The following is a 16538-nucleotide window of genomic DNA, read 5'->3' as shown; positions in this document are numbered from 1 at the left end:
ATTGATCAACGATTCGAGTGTTAAGATTGTGAATTAAGTTCGTTCATAAACATCACAATCCATCACACATTGAATTACCTTCAATTTGATCATTATCACCAAGTGTTTGTATATTTGTTTCTATCACTCTTACTGCATTGCAAACATTGTCCATCATACAAAAAGTTAATCTGATTTTCATAAGAGAAACGCTTTGATTCTGCAACATATACTCTTATCATTTACTTCAAGTCTTTGACTGGTTTATTAAACACATATATAATCGTTTCGATAGTGGTTCGGAATAGACGCGAGTCGATTCAGAATTACTTCCGCTGAAAAGTCGTTTAAATCCGTAAAACTGTGAACGATCTATTCACTCCCCCTCTAGATCCTAAGGCCAGCGTCTAACATTATGTCTATGATTGGTGTGTCTCGAAATAAGAAGTACTTGATCAAATAAATAAAGATTAGCAATCACCTTGTTATACACGTAAATATAACATCAACAAAAGGTAAGTTAAAGATAAAACATAAGACAAAACTGTAAAAGTGCAAGAATCTTAAAGTGCAGAAAAGTAAAATGCTTCGAAGATAAATGACATGAAAATAAAGAGTGCAGGAATGTAAATGACAGAAAGTAAACGAAACACTGTAATATCGAAAGATACTTGAATAAAGGAAAATACACATGTATTTAAATTGGTGTTGGTGTCATACGTACATTTCTCAGCGAACTCTTTCTCTTAACACTTGATACTTGAGCAATATGTGAGTGATTTGTACAAAATGAACACACGGAATCCTAACATTAAGACCCTTATTTATACTAGTTTCGACCCTAACGCCACGTTGCCCACAGAAAATCCAGGGATGCCATCTGTCTTCGTGCGGTTACATAAACTGTTTCGAAATTCAAATCATCCCGCCTGAATCCTCCTTCGACGCGTGGCAACATAATTATAATCGAGAATGCCACGAAAACACACTTAGCTTCAGTACTTTGCATATTTCGCAAAAACGTCTAAGTCTCAAAGACCATTCTTCTCAAATTTAGCTTCGGTGCTCACTATCTTTGTTTCAACTTAAACATCATTCTCGAAGCATGGCCATCAGTAGCCATTCTTTATCTTCAAAGATGGTCATCAGTAACCACCTCCTTCGAATTTCATACCTTCGAAGGACATTTCTTCCCAAACGAAATCTCCAGCTAACAAATTGCCCCCAATAAGTGCCTGTTTCGAAAAAAAAGAGAAATAGGCGTTTCTTGCTGTAACAAGATTTCGTTTTAGAGTTCCAAGATCATTGACTGACGTCATAATCATTTATGACTCTTTTTCCAAAATGTCTTGTCATTTTCAAAGATGTCTACTCATAACTTACATTCCCATGTTCTGGTCTTACTTCCTGATCATTACTCCTATATACTAGGAGTAAAGCTAATAACTATTCGACCGCCGTTGGATGAAATCAACGCCTGCCGTGTGTCTCTTGGCTTTTACCCAAAAGATTTAAAAGGGTTTCCGTTTAAACCTTTAAATACCTGAACTGTCACCTTCATATAACTTTCACCTCCATTTCCTTATTCCTCCACAGAAAAGAACATTCCTGGTTATATTCAAACCCATTCCCAAGAATCAAACTCATTCATGGCGTCCTCCTCAAACGTTCTTCAACCAGCTTTGAAACTTCAAAAATCCACACAGATGGGTGATCAAGAGTACATACCAAACCCAAATTCTGCGGAATTGCGCGCCATTTACGCTTCTCAGGTAATCATTCCATTTGAACTTTCTGGAAAAACTCATGCCTTCATGGGTCCTTTACCAGGAGAAACTAACCCTTCTCTGAATAAATTCTTTCCTGCTTACTATAAAACTAGGCCTTTAGTTAGTAAGAACAAAATAGATGAAGATGGCCGTTCTATTTTAGCAGATCCTGATGGTACAGAAGATACTTCGACCATAACCCCTCCAGCCCTAGAGAAAATTAGGTTAAACTATGTAACCAATTTTGTGAAAGTTTTTAGGTCAATTCCCTTAGCAAAAGACCCTGAACTGTACTATGCCTGGCTACCAAGAGTAGAGAAACACAAGGCTTCTTTCTGGAAACAACTGGGCATTTATGATTTAATCCAACTGTCCAAAACTGGTTTAGAATACAACCAAACCATGTTAGTAGCATCAGTTCATTTTTGGAACGCTTCCCACAACACTTTTCATCTCCCGTGTGGAATGGTCACCCCCACTCTTTTCGACATAGCTGCTATCACGGGGCTTCGACCAACCGGAGAGACCTTTGACCCCAATGTCATGGATACCGATACTATTAATTTTAGCGAAGCAACAGTTACTTACACTGCGTTCATTCAACAATATCATGACGAAAACAATGAGGTAGTCTCAGACGAAGAGCATATTGCTTTCTTAGCCTTATGGCTTTCGAGGTGCGTTTTCTGCTCTAGGTCCATACAGGTAGCAAAGAGGTATCTTTGTATGGCCAATCAACTACATGCTGGAACACAACTGAACCTAAGCCAGTTAATTCTAGGGTTTCTCTATGAGAACCTAGGTGAAGCAACAGACCTTGTTAAGAATTATGAATCAGGATCCCTGCTCTTTGCTGGTCCTTTCTGGTTTTTGCAACTGTGGCTTAATGCTACTTTCGAAGCTCACCTCCCATTTCGAGGTGTTGTGAACGAAGAAGATCCAAATATTAAAAATTGAACTGTAGAAGGAACCAGGTTGGCTTTGCTAACCCCAAAAGAAGAGACTGGGAAACTTCGCGAGCATTTCTTAGCATATGTCACGATGTTTGCTCGGTGTCATCAATTCAGCCCTTCAATGGCTCCGTTCGTACACAGGATAGTGGGTCCTGAATGGTTCACTCGAAAGTTCCCAACAACATCTCAAGATCAAGATACTGAATCCATGATTATCTGGGAAGCTTTCCTTAGCCCAAGGTTATTCTATCACCGTCTTCGCCCCTCCAAAAGCCAATGTGTTCTCCTCTGCTACCAACCAAATCTGGTATCCAGGCAATTTGGATTGGTTCAAGTAAAACCCAAATGTCTGTATGAGAAAAGGAACCATATGTTTCTACACACTTTGTATCTAACTGAAGATGAGTGTGAATAAAAAATCGCCAGATACACTGGTGTTACCAATCTCTCTCCTATTCCTTTCAAACCTGCCTTTTATTCTACTCCAGATTTCCAACAATGGTGGATAGATTACTACACCATGCAAATCTTCGATGCTGAGAGCTTTACTCGCGAACTAACTGAAGCTTTTGATGATGTGCAGGAAAAATTTCACAAAGGTACTTCGACTCATATTAAAGAAATACAAGCCTTTCAAAAATTCTTTGAAACCATTTACAGGCCTGATGATCTTAGTCGGTGATAACACGATTTTATATCGTATATTTAGCTTGTAATCCGTAGATATTTATAGCATTTTCCGTTTATTATGTTGATTTATTATGATATTACGCGAGTTTTTGCTTTGTTTCAGGTTTTACACTCTTATTATGACTATTTGTGAAAAGGAGAGGAAATGGAGCTAAAACGACCACTATTTATGCGTAAAAGATGAAAAATGGGTGCTGAAGTGAAAAGGAGGTGCAAATAAGGCCCAAATGTACTAAAGAAGACCCAAAGGCCCAAAAGAGACAAACCAGCCCACTGAGAATCAATTGTGCGTGGCCCAAACCACACAAGCAAGTGGAGACGCACGTCTCCAACGTCTCATTGGCTACATCAGCAAAAGGGAGACGCACGTCTCCAGTCCCCTATATTTTCTCCACTTGAGACGCACGTCTCAAGTCATTCAAAGGAGCTTCCCCAAAAAGTGGAGACGCACGTCTCCAAGTCCAAGTCAGCTGAGCTCCCTCTTTTCATGCAACGCAACTGCAAAGCATCCCCTATAAATAGAAGCAGTCACCTCAGTTCTCAATGTCCGATTTCCTGCCAACGAAGTGCTGCCGAAATTGTACCCTGATTTATATTTTCTTCCTGCTTTCATTCAAACAATCTATTTTCTCACAACGATTTCTACACCGGAAATTGTTGTGAACCTTTTATAAATCTAGCCTTACATTAGATTTATCGCTTTTATTTACTTGTTCTAATTTCCGTCCGTTTAAATTCCGAAGAACGATCCAGCCAACCTGTGGTGGAAGTTCAGTACTCGAAGATTCAATTGCAATTTATTTAATTCAGGTTTAATATTTACCGCCTTTATTTATATAGCTATTGCATGATATATTATATGCCAATTAACATGCCTTTTATTATAAGCCAAATTAATTTATGCATGCTTAACCGTATTAATATGTCTGGCTGATTTACTAAGGTATCGGTATGTAAAGTAAGTTAACTGTGGGATCCGAAATAAATTGGCTTAAACTATGTTTTATTAATTATCACTTGTTTTTTGTTTGTATGTCTAATTTAATTAGTAAGTCTTAAAACCAATAGAGCGAAAGTTTGAGGGGTTAAGAGGGTCAAAGGTTAAAATCAATAGAGCGAAAGTTTGAGATCTTTAACTGGATAGTAGACATAGGACATTAGTTTTAAGGATGGCGAAAGCGTATTAAAACTAATTAGGACTTATTTATTTTCAAAAAATGTTTTTACACCCGAGCGGGATGGCGAAAGCGTACGTTAGGGATATTAGCATGTTCCGAGTCAACAGAGCGAAAGTTTGAGATTAGGAGATTTAAATAGATAACAACTTCATAAAACAGGCATTTTATTAGTTACGTTGTTTCCAAAAAGCTTTTCTAATATCTAATGGGATGGCGAAAGCGTATATTAAGAGTTAGGATAGTAATCTAAATCAACAGAGCGAAAGTTTGAGACGAGGATTTTTAACCAATTGAATTAGTAAAGATTTTTAATTGAATTATGCATCAGCCAATGGACCTTCGGATTACCTAAAGTTAAAGGAAATACATACTGATATCTGTTCATTATTATATTTCTTATTATTCACAAACACTCTCCCTTAGGAACAATCAAATTATTAGTAGCCTTAGCTTTACATAGTAACCTTAGATAACGGTAGATCGATTCATAGTCCCTGTGGATTCGATATCTTTTAAAACTACACGACACGACTGTGCACTTGCAGTCATCAGATTAATAGACACGTAAAGTCGCGATCAAGTTTTTGGCGCGGTTGCCGGGGACTATTTAAGTCGATATCGTAACTCACTGTTACACCGTAGAGACTAGGGCAATTCTTTCTTTCTTTCTGAACGATTGTATGCCAAATACTCGTTCACTAGGAGGAGATTTAATACAACGAATTAACGAGATCGAACGTTTCATTAACGTCAAACGTCGAGCTCGAAATCTTCCCGAAGTAGCACCAATTCTGATTAATCAGGAATTGACCTTTACTGATCAAATCAATCAAATTATCCCGAAGTTAGAGATGGCTGCTCTTCGTCCTCTTAGAGACTATGCCGCTCCTTCACGCGTTGAACTGCACTCAAGTATCGCACCACCTGCGATTGAGGCGAACAATTTCGAACTGAAACCTTCGTCGGTCCAAGCTGTTCAACAAAATCAATTCTCTGGAAGCCCTGCAGACGACCCCAACCTTCATTTATCTGTGTTCGTGCAATATGCCGACACTGTCAAAGCTAACAACGTTAGTTCCGAAGCTATTCGATTACTGTTAGCTGGAGATTTCGTTTGAGAAGTTGATCTTCGAAGGATTTAAGTTTGAAGAATGATGGTTTCTGGTGACCATCTTCGAAGATTTTAAGAATGGCTACTGATGGCTATGCTTTAAGAAAAAGTCTAAGTTGAAGCGAAGGAGAGAAGTGTCGAAGCTAACACGGAAGATACCTTAGCCAAGACTTAGACATTTCGCGGAAAATTACATAAAGTACTGAAGCTTAATGTGTTTCCGTAACATTTTCGAATATAACTATATAGCCACATGTCGAAAAGGACTTGAGCGGGAAGGTTTGAATTGCGAAACGATTTCTACAAACTGCACATAGACAGATGGCATCCCCAGAGTTCTCATGGATAACGTGGCATTAGATTATTGTATGACCGTTAGGGTCGAATTTAGTATAAATAGGAGTCTTAATGATAGGATTTCGTGTGTTCATTTTGTACAAATCACTCACATATCGCTCAAGTATCAAGTGTTAAGAGAAAGAGTTCGCTGAGAAATGTACGTATGACACCACCAATTTGAATACATGTGTATTTACTTTTATCAAATATCTTTTCGTTTCCTGCAATTTACTTTCCTTGTTTAACTTTTACTTTCGAAGTCATTTAATTTTATGCACATTACTTTCCTGCAATTTATATTCTTGCGATTTATATTCTTGCATGTTAATTTTCTTGCAATTTACATTCCTGCAATTTACATGCTTTCTTATTACGATTTATGCGTCGAAGTTACACTAACTCATATAACCAGCGTTATCTCGAATGATTAGTCATTTGAACATAAATTTCTCGAGATCAAAACAAACAGGTATGAACCCAATCATATCAATAAACCTTTCGTTTGACTATGTCATAGGATCAATCTAGTCGATCCTGCGAGTAACCAAATCATATTTATTATAGTTTGGAAGACTAGCGGTTGTTTACCGGAAATCACCGTAAACAAATTGGCACGCCCAGTGGGACAGTGTCAAACTAAGTGTTATTAATTGATTGTTTTGTTTTGTCTAGAAATTGTCAAGACCTTGTATGAACCTTAGGAACGGTAAATTAACCAACAGTGCAAATCCAGTTCCTAAACGAAGGTACAACAAGAAAATGGTCGTAGCGGCCAGTGCAGGGGGCGAAGAAAATCCCCCACAAGGATCAGGAACAGTAGCGCCAAACGCGACGAATGTTTCGACTTCCACTCAAGGAGCGCAGGCCATACCGGTTGTGACAAGATCTGAACCAGTGGCTAGTTCGCAAGCCATGATTGAAAATACTTCCACATCAACTAGGACTATCCCAATTTCAGTATCAACTACCGCTCCTCCGTTTGCAAGCACAGGCGAGATACCACCCGTATCGACGAACGCTGCAAATTATTTATCTACCCCAGGACCATCATTCGCTGTAGATGGTTTGAGGCAAAATATGCCATACGGGATGCCATATTCATACATGGCAGGATTACGAGGAACAGGGCCTACATACACCGCAGCCAACACAACGGCGTTTTCACCAAACATGGGTTCAGTAGGTCGAAGTGCACACAATACTGGTTTGTCGGCTCAGATTCCCCCTATGACCACAAATACTCAAGCAGCATTTCGACAAGAAATGGATGCAAGTAACCAGGATATGGTAGGACTCCTTGCTAGAGAATTAGGAACAATCTTTAATCCAATAATAGCAAGCATTACTAGGTCTAGCCAGGATAGTGCAGAAACATACCAGAGATTATCATCGCAATTGGGACGAATGGCAGATTTTTTAGGAGTCCCACAAAATAGACGGAGGAATAACCATTTAGCCTACCAATAAGAGGATCCAATTGTTGAACAAATCAGAAACATAGTACCTCCACCAAGGCCAAATCCAGTCGCATAGAATCCAGCAGTCGAACTGGGAACTCAAATCGAAACGACTGATATTGGCCAACAAGCTATTCCCCGACAATAGCCCAGACTAGTTATGGTAGGGAGAGACGAACATCCTGACGAAGTTGTCCACAGAGTCAGGAGAAATGATCTGGCAACAGAAAATCTTACTGCCATGATAGAAAGAATAATGGCTAATAACGGCTTTAATACTGGATTTCGACGTCCAAATTACACATCTCCCATACCTGAATACATCATGCAAAGTGAATTTCCAAGAGGTATTAAGGTACCCAAGTTTACCAAATTTGCAGGGGATACTAGTGAATCGACGGTGGAACATATAGCCAGATATTTAACAGAGGCGGGAACATTAGCAGGGAACGAAGATCTAAGGATCAAGTATTTTCCTAGTTCATTAACGAAAAATGCCTTCATTTGGTTTACTACTTTACCCCCAAACTCCATAAATACATGGACACAATTGGAAAGATTGTTCCACGAACAATTTTACATGGGTCAAACAAAGATAAGTTTGAAGGAATTGGCTAGCATTAAAAGGAAATTCACAGAGCCTATTGATGATTACCTAAACAGGTTCCGTTTGTTGAAATCAAGATGTTTCACAGTCATCCCAGAGCACGAATTAGTCGAAATAGTCGCTGGTGGTTTAGACTATTCGATTAGAAAGAAATTAGATACCCAATATTTAAGAGACATGGCCCAATTGGCAGATAGGGTTCGACAGGTCGAACGGCTGAAAGCAGAAAAGGCTAAAGTGAACAAGAGTTACAAGAAAGAAAGAGTATCTTATGTTGAAGTCGAAGACACTGATAGCGAAACCTTCGATGACTCATATAGCATAGAGGAGGTCGAAATAGATCTAGCTGAATTAAAAGAAGCACCGCCTTATGCTTGCAAATTACTTACCCCTGCCAACGGAAAAAATCCAGTAGAAAATGATAAAAGCGATAGATTTCCTAAGAAAACCTATACATTCGATGTCACCAAATGTGACGAAATATTCGATTTATTAGTAAAAGATGGCCAAATGATAGTGCCTCCTAACTCTAAAATTCCTCCGTTAGAACAACGGAAGAAGCGAGGCTTTTGTAAATATCATGGTTTTTTAGGCCATAAAACCTCACAATGTTTTCTTTTCAGGGATCTAATTCAGAATGCTATCAAGGATGGTCGTTTGAAATTCGCTGACAAGACCAAAAGTCATATGAAGGTCGATACCAACCCCCTGAACATTGCTGACACCAACCTGTGTGAGCCATGTAACATCAACATGGTGGAAGTGTCTGAAGTCGAATTTGCTGAACCAGAAATGATGTCAAAGGGAAAGCAGGTTACTGAAAGCCTAAATGGTGATGCGGTCTTCTATACTGATGTTGAAGGATCCCTCGACCCAGAAATGACCGACAATCTGGAGGAAAAAACTAGCGAGGCCACTGAAGACCTCAGGATGAAACTTCAGCAGATACAAATTTCTGAAGCCCCTCCAGCAGTTGTCAACATGGTAAATGCTAGACGACCTTTGTCTGAAATCGAAGAGCTGGACAAATGGCTGACAAGGCAACAGGGAAATGTGGACATTCCACCAAAGGGCGAAACTTTGAAAGATTACCTTTGGGATTGCCACGAGAAGAATGGAGGAAAAATGCTGATGTGCCCAAGATGCTCTATAATGCTGAATCGAAGAATCCAAGCTAACTTCGAGAGGACCCTGAGAGAGAGATTGGAGCAGCCTTGGAGAGGCGGAAACCTACTGCTAAAGATATACCCAAGAACTGCGGAAAGTTTGGTGAGTTTCTTGGTCAGATGCCACAAAGCAAATACAGAAGTGGTGTTATGTCCCAGGTGCGGAGCAGTGTATGATGAACTCCTAGCGCGTTCCCTCGAAAGGAGTTATTTTATCATGAATCGAGAAACCCAAGGTCTCCGTCCTGATATATATACGTTCGACAATCGAACTTCATATAAGAGGCCTGACAGTCCTCACCCTAAGGCACGAAGGGTCACATTCAGAGTCCCTGCAGATACACCTAAGGACAGATGGGTGCAAGCTGGCACAAGAACCAATAAGTGGAGAAGTTGGGACCAAGGAGGAAGAACTGCAATGGCCTATAGGAAGCAATTCCAGACCTCAAATCGAGAGATGTATAGGCTTGAGAATTACAAAGGTAGAAATCCTATGTCCAGATCCCAATGGAGACGGCACCAGAGAATGAAGAAGGCCCAAAGAGAATACAAGCCAAGGGAGATTGGAGAGTCTAGCGGCAACCAAGTCCAACACCAGGGGGCAAAGGCAAGCAAACCTCCGGTAGAACGCAGACTTTTCGAAGCTGAAAATATTTTAGAAGAAGAAGAAAAGATGCGTTCCAATTCTTGGAAGGAAGAAGATAGAATGACAAATGATTTCGATTCAGATGGAGTATCATCTCTCAACTTGATATGCAACGTGGTGTCAGTCCTCCCTCACGAATTCAATCAAGAAACTGAAGTTGAGGAGTGTGAAGAAACTGACGTCGAAGAGATGACAAAACACAGACCTGTGTGTTACTACGTGCTAAACAACTGAGCAGTTGAAGAGCAGAATGCTTTCTTCGAAAGGCCTGACGAAGGCATGCGAAATCATCTGAAACCACTCTATATAAGGGCTAAGATTGAGAACGCTGGTATTAATAAAGTTCTGGTAGATGGAGGGGCGGCAGTGAATCTAATGCCCCAATACATGTTGAAGAGAATTGGTATGTTCGACACAGATATAAGGCCTCCTAACATGGTTTTGTCAAACTACGAAGGCAAAATTGGGCAGACTCTGGGAGTTGTTCAAGTAAATTTAACTGTGGGTTCTGTTACCAGACCAACTATGTTCATGGTGATACCAGCAAAAGCAAATTATAATCTCTTGTTAGGAAGGGAATGGATCCACGGAGTTGCTGCGGTGCCTTCAACTATGCACCAAAGACTAACCATTTGGAGACAAGATGGCATAGTGGAGAACATCGAAGGAGACCAGAGTTATTATATGGCTGAAGTTAATCAAGTCAACAAAACCAGCTTCGACAGGAACCTGGGAAATATAGGACCTTGCCATGCTGCGGAAGATATATACACTCCAAACAAGAACGCATTATACTATCTATCTTTACACCCAAATGGTTTCCAGTGGAATAGAGAGATAATGGACGGTCCAGAGGATGTCGCATCAAATGAGAATTATCCAACAATACGGCCAACAGGCTGGGACGACGATGTTGATGATGTCTGAGTCCTCCTTCTTTGAGAAGATTTCGGCTTATATAGCCGAGAACAAAAGAAACACGGCTCTCGAAGCCGAGTTATCAAACATGACAGTAAATTCGGTTTCAGAAAATAAGGAGATATCAAATTCAAGGTTACATGCGTCCTCTCAGTCTTTTGAAGATCCAGTTCGAATGGCAAACACCACAGATGAAGAACTTACCCAAAAGCTGGACGCAATCTACGACGAAGAGCCTCTAGGATTCGAGAAAGACCCTATGGCCTCGAATATTAAAATGTTAGCCCAAGATCCACTTGAAGAAGTAAATCTTGGGGAAGGAGATCGGAAGAGGATAACGTATGTTAGTGCAAAACTGGAACCAACTCTAAAATCCAAAGTCATTACGTTGCTGAAAGAAAACAAAGATTGTTTTACGTGGGATTACGAAGAAATGCCTGGTTTGGCACGAGACTTAGTCGAACTAAAGTTGCCAATCAAGGAAGGGAAAAAGCCGATTAAGCAAACTCCAAGAAGGTTTGCACCCGAGATCCATTCGAAGATCAAGGCAGAGGTAGAAAGACTCCTGCGCTGCAAGTTCATCCAGACCACGAGGTATGTTGAATGGATTGCTAATATTGTGCCGGTTATTAAAAAGAATGGTTCTTTAAGAGTATGCATAGATTTTTGTGATCTAAACGCAGCAACACCTAAGGATGAATATCCTATGCCTGTGGCAGAAATGCTGGTAGATTTAGCCGCAGGTTTCGAGTATCTGAGTATGTTAGATGGATACTCTGGATATAACCAGATTTTCATTGCGGAAGAAGATGTATCTAAAACAGCTTTTCGTTGCCCAGGGGCAATAGGTACATACGAATGGGTAGTAATGCCTTTCGGCCTAAAGAATGCTGGGGCAACATATCAGAGAGCAATGAATTCTATATTTCATGACTTTATAGAAACATTTATGCAGGTATACATAGATGATATTGTGGTAAAATCTGTATCAGATTCCAATCATCTAGATCTTCTGAGCCAATCATTCGAGAGAATGCGAAAACATGGCTTGAAGATGAATCCCCTTAAATGTGCTTTCTTTGTGCAGGCGGGAGACTTCCTGGGTTTTTTAGTTCACAAGAAGGGGATAGAAATTAATCAGAATAAAACAAAGGCCATTATGGAAGCGAAGCCTCCCTCCACGAAGAAGCAACTGCAGTCCTTATTGGGGAAGATAAACTTTTTGAGAAGATTCATCTCCAATTTAAGTGGACGCACCCAAGCCTTCTCACCTTTGCTTCGACTCGAGCAAGGCAAGTTTGAATGGCTAGCTGAACATCAAGAAGCTTTCGAAAAGATCAAGAAATACTTGATGCATCCTCCAATATTGGCTCCTCCGAATGGAAAGAAGCACATGCGCTTGTACATCTCAGCTTCGGATAAAACAATAGGTAGCATGTTAGCTCAGGAGGATGAAAATGGCATCGAAAGAGCCATCTATTACCTAAGTAGAGTACTCAATGATGCAGAGACAAGGTATAGTGCAATAGAAAAACTCTGCCTTTGTTTATATTTCTCATGTATTAAACTCAAGTATTATATAAAGCCAGTTGATGTTTATGTTTCGTCCCATTGTGATGTTATTAAACATATGTTATCAAAGCCAATATTACATAGTCGAATTGGCAAATGGGCTTTGGCCGTAACTGAGTACTCTTTAACATTTCAACCCCTTAAGGCAATGAAGGGCAAAATTGTGGCAGACTTCATTGTTGATCATGCAGTAGAAGAAAATTCTCAGCAATACGTGGAACTGCCACCTTGGAAGTTATACTTTGACGGTTCAACTCACAAAGAAGGAACTGGCGTTGGAATACTGCTAATTTCTCCTGAAGGAATTCCAACAAAGCTCAAGTATAGAATCGAAGGCCCTCTATGTTCCAATAATGAAGCTGAATACGAAGCATTGATAGCCGGACTTGAAGCTTTGTTAGAATTAGGGGCAACCAGAGTCGAAATTAAAGGAGACTCCGAATTAGTAATTAAACAACTAATGAAAGAATACAAGTGCGTCAAAGAAAATTTGATCATGTACTTTGTTATAGAAAATAGGTTGCTTAAAAAATTCGAATATGTGGATCTGAACCATGTCCCAAGATTGCAGAACCAGGAAGCAAACGATTTGGCACAACTAGCCTCAGGGTACAGGGTATCGAAAAGCAAATTCGAGGAATTGATCCAGGTAAGAGGCAGAGCAATGGCTACGAAACTTTCTCCAAGTGATCTGGAAAACTCACAAATAGGGTTTGCTAACAAAGAAGAATTTGAAGTTTTGAACATAGACTCGTTGGCAGACACAGACTGGAGAAGTCCAATTGTGAATTATTTGAAGGACCCTTCGTCAGACACGGATAGAAAAGTAAAATATCGAGCCTTATCATACTTTCTGATGGGAAATGAGTTGTTCAAAAAGACTCCTGAAGGAGTATTGCTAAAATGTTTGGGTGAAGCGGAAGCTTACTTAGCTCTCTGGAACGTGCATAGCGGAGCATGTGGTGCCCACCAAGCGGGGCACAAAATGAAATGGCTTCTATTTCGATACGGAATGTATTGGTCTTCCATGTTAAAAGACTGCATAGAATTTGCCAAAGGGTGTCAAGAATGTCAAGAACATGCAGGTATTCAACATGCTCCCGCAAATGAACTAAGTTCAATAATAAAGCCTTGACCCTTTAGAGGATGGGCGTTGGACCTAATTGGAGAAATTCACCCCAAGTCATCTAGAGGTCAGAGGTATATTTTAGTGGGAATCGACTATTTTACAAAATGGGTCGAAGCTATACCACTCGCGAACGTTGATCAAGAAGTTGTGATCGAGTTCATTCAAAAACATATTATATACAGATTCGGGATCCCAGAAAGTATAACTACAGATCAAGGATCAGTGTTCGCCGGGCGAAAAATGCAAGATTTCGCCAAAGAGATAGGCTTCAAATTGTTTACTTCTACACCTTACTATGCTCAGGCAAATGGACAAGTCGAAGCAGCGAACAAAATAATAATTGGTCTCATAAAGAAGCATGTAGGGAAAAAACCTAAAAGTTGGCACAGAACTTTGGACCAAGCACTTTGGGCTTGTCGAACATCTCCGAAAGAAGCTACGAATACTACCCCTTTTCAACTGACATTTGGACACGATGCGGTACTCCCAGTTGAAATATACTTGCAAACAGTCCGGATACAGAGACAAGCAGAAATTCCCCCTAACATGTACTGGGAACTGATGATGAATGAATTAGTTGACTTGGACGAAGACAGACTTCGAGCTTTGGAGATGATAAAGAGACAGAAAGAAAGGGTGTCCAGAGCATACAATAAAAAGGTGAAAGGTAAAACATTTATTAATAATGATCTAGTTTGGAAAGTTATTTTACCTATAGATCAAAAGAACCAAGCTTTGGGGAAATGGTCCCCACACTGGGAAGGTCCCTTTCGAATCTTGAAAGTATTCTCAAATAATGCTTACGAGATAGAAGAATTAGCAGAAGATCGTAGGATCTTAAGAGTAAATGGGAAGTATCTAAAGAGATACAAACCAAGAATGCATGAAGTAAAGATTGCAAAAACGTAGACATTTGAGTAATACTACGTAAGCCAAAATGGTTAGTTTCGCACCAAAATGGCTCTGTGACCAGAAAACATGCATAAATAAAAATACGGCAGAAGATCTTCATTAATTTTAAAGGGAGGTACAATGTGACTTTGATCCATATGGAGCAACAAAAGTTACAAAAAAATACGAAGCAGTAAAAACCTAAAAAGGATCTACCCTTTAGTTGACCCTTTGTTCTAAGTCTTCCAACGACAGCATATGAAGACCCTCTGCTTCGAACATGGTCATGCGCCCCAAGTCTCGCATCCTTCGCAATACACCTCTCTTGAGGAACAAGTAGGATAAAAACCTCCCAAAAGGAAGGCAACTTACCGAACCCTCTCGAGAGGAAGTTAAAGCAACAGTTTCCACGAGTCGTTTGAAGATCAACAAAGGAAAGTTGATCTTCACCCTTCGCAAAGCACAAGAGATGAACTCCAAGTCCTCCACCATAATGCTATTCTCATCACAGCTTCGTGGGTAAAAGTTACCCACTAGAAGTTGATGCCAAATCCTGATGACTTTGGCGCTATAAGGATCATTCTCCATGAGACCCTTCAGTAAGACAGAAGTGGTCATGGTGAAACTGTTATCATCAAAGGTTGCTCCAGTGTTGCTGCAGCGCAACAAGTCAGAGAAGGTGGAGGGCGTGATAGAAACTTCAGCCCCTCGAACTTCATAAACTATAGTAGTTCTTCCTTCAGGATCAATACGTAGGTACGCAAACATCCAGAAATCAGCAAGCATTTTGGGATAAACATTCCCTTCTAAGATTGTTGGGTAAAATTCCATCCCCTGATTGTGGAAGAGAGCACGAAGGCTGATGTGATGCCTGCTGAATTCTTCTGGGCAGGGTTTGAACTCCTTTTTAATAAGAGTTCTAATGTTAGCGTAGGTTAGGTTGCTGTTGAGTGCCATGCTAAAGGTTGAAACAGATTGTGGTTGAAAAAGAGCACGAGAGAAAAGAAAAGAGTTTTGAAGTGAAAGTTTGAAAAAAGCGTGAAGAAAAGAATGGAACACTAACCATTTATATAGTTAAAAGGAGCGATAAGGAAACGTTTCAGTTTTAATGATTGATTAGACTGCTATTGGTGTTTCCAGAGAGAAGTTATGGTCACCGCCGTTTCCCGCCCTTGGAAGTTGGAACGTAATCATAAAACTGATGCACGCACGTCTTAAAGAGACGTTTGAGAAGGGCAATCGAGCCACGTGAGGCATTCATTAAGGTTACGGTGGCATAAAAGAAACATATTGATAATATTTTAAAATATTGCCAAACATTGCCATTGGTCAGCTTAGAGCGAAAGGTGAAAAAAACGAGTTTTTCATACATATATTCTGAAATTGAGCAATTACAAACAAAGGGAGTTACGCCACAAAAAGTTATACAAAGTTCGAAGAAAATTAATTGAAATCCCTAGGAAGGCTATCTTTGATCTTCGAATACTGAGCCTCCCAAGAAGACATACGAAGCTCAAGCAGAGCTCGTTGCTTCTTTAACTCTTCGATCTCTGGCACCAATTTCTGCGCAGCTTCGAAGTGTTGGATACCTAGTCGCGCTACTTCAGCTATTTCTTGATCATTGGTTTGTCGAATGGTTGCTTGGCGAGATTCAGCTTTCTGTATTTTCTCTTTGAGTTTCTTGATCTCTTGTTTCCAAGATTGTATATTTTCCTCACACTTATCATATTCTTCTTGGTGCTTCAAACGTTCTAACCTAAGAGCATCACCCTTGTTGGTTGCCTCAGTGGCAGCTTTCCATGAAGAACTATGAGAAGCCATTTTTGCAGTAAGCTGCTCATTAACATCGTTCTGTCGAAGAATGTTGGACTGAAGTTGGTCGATTAAAGAGCCCAGAAGTACAATTACATCTGAGACCTCTTTCGAAACCAGAAGTAAATCCACTTTCTTCAAGAGTTGCTTCAAGCCATGACATCTCGTGGAATCCTTACTTAAGATTTCGACGAGGTTCGTTTCGAAGAAATTCTCCTTTATTTGATGAAGGAGGCCGGGGGTGTCCTCTTTATCTCCAGACTTGGTCTGAACAGTTGGAGAAGCTTCAGACGCAAGAGCTGAAGTACTATCAATGTTCAT

This window comes from Vicia villosa, linkage group LG4 (genome assembly GCF_029867415.1).
Source record: "Vicia villosa cultivar HV-30 ecotype Madison, WI linkage group LG4, Vvil1.0, whole genome shotgun sequence".
In the NCBI taxonomy this organism is placed as follows: Eukaryota; Viridiplantae; Streptophyta; class Magnoliopsida; order Fabales; family Fabaceae; genus Vicia; species Vicia villosa.
Note: the sequence above shows the minus strand (reverse complement) of the source record.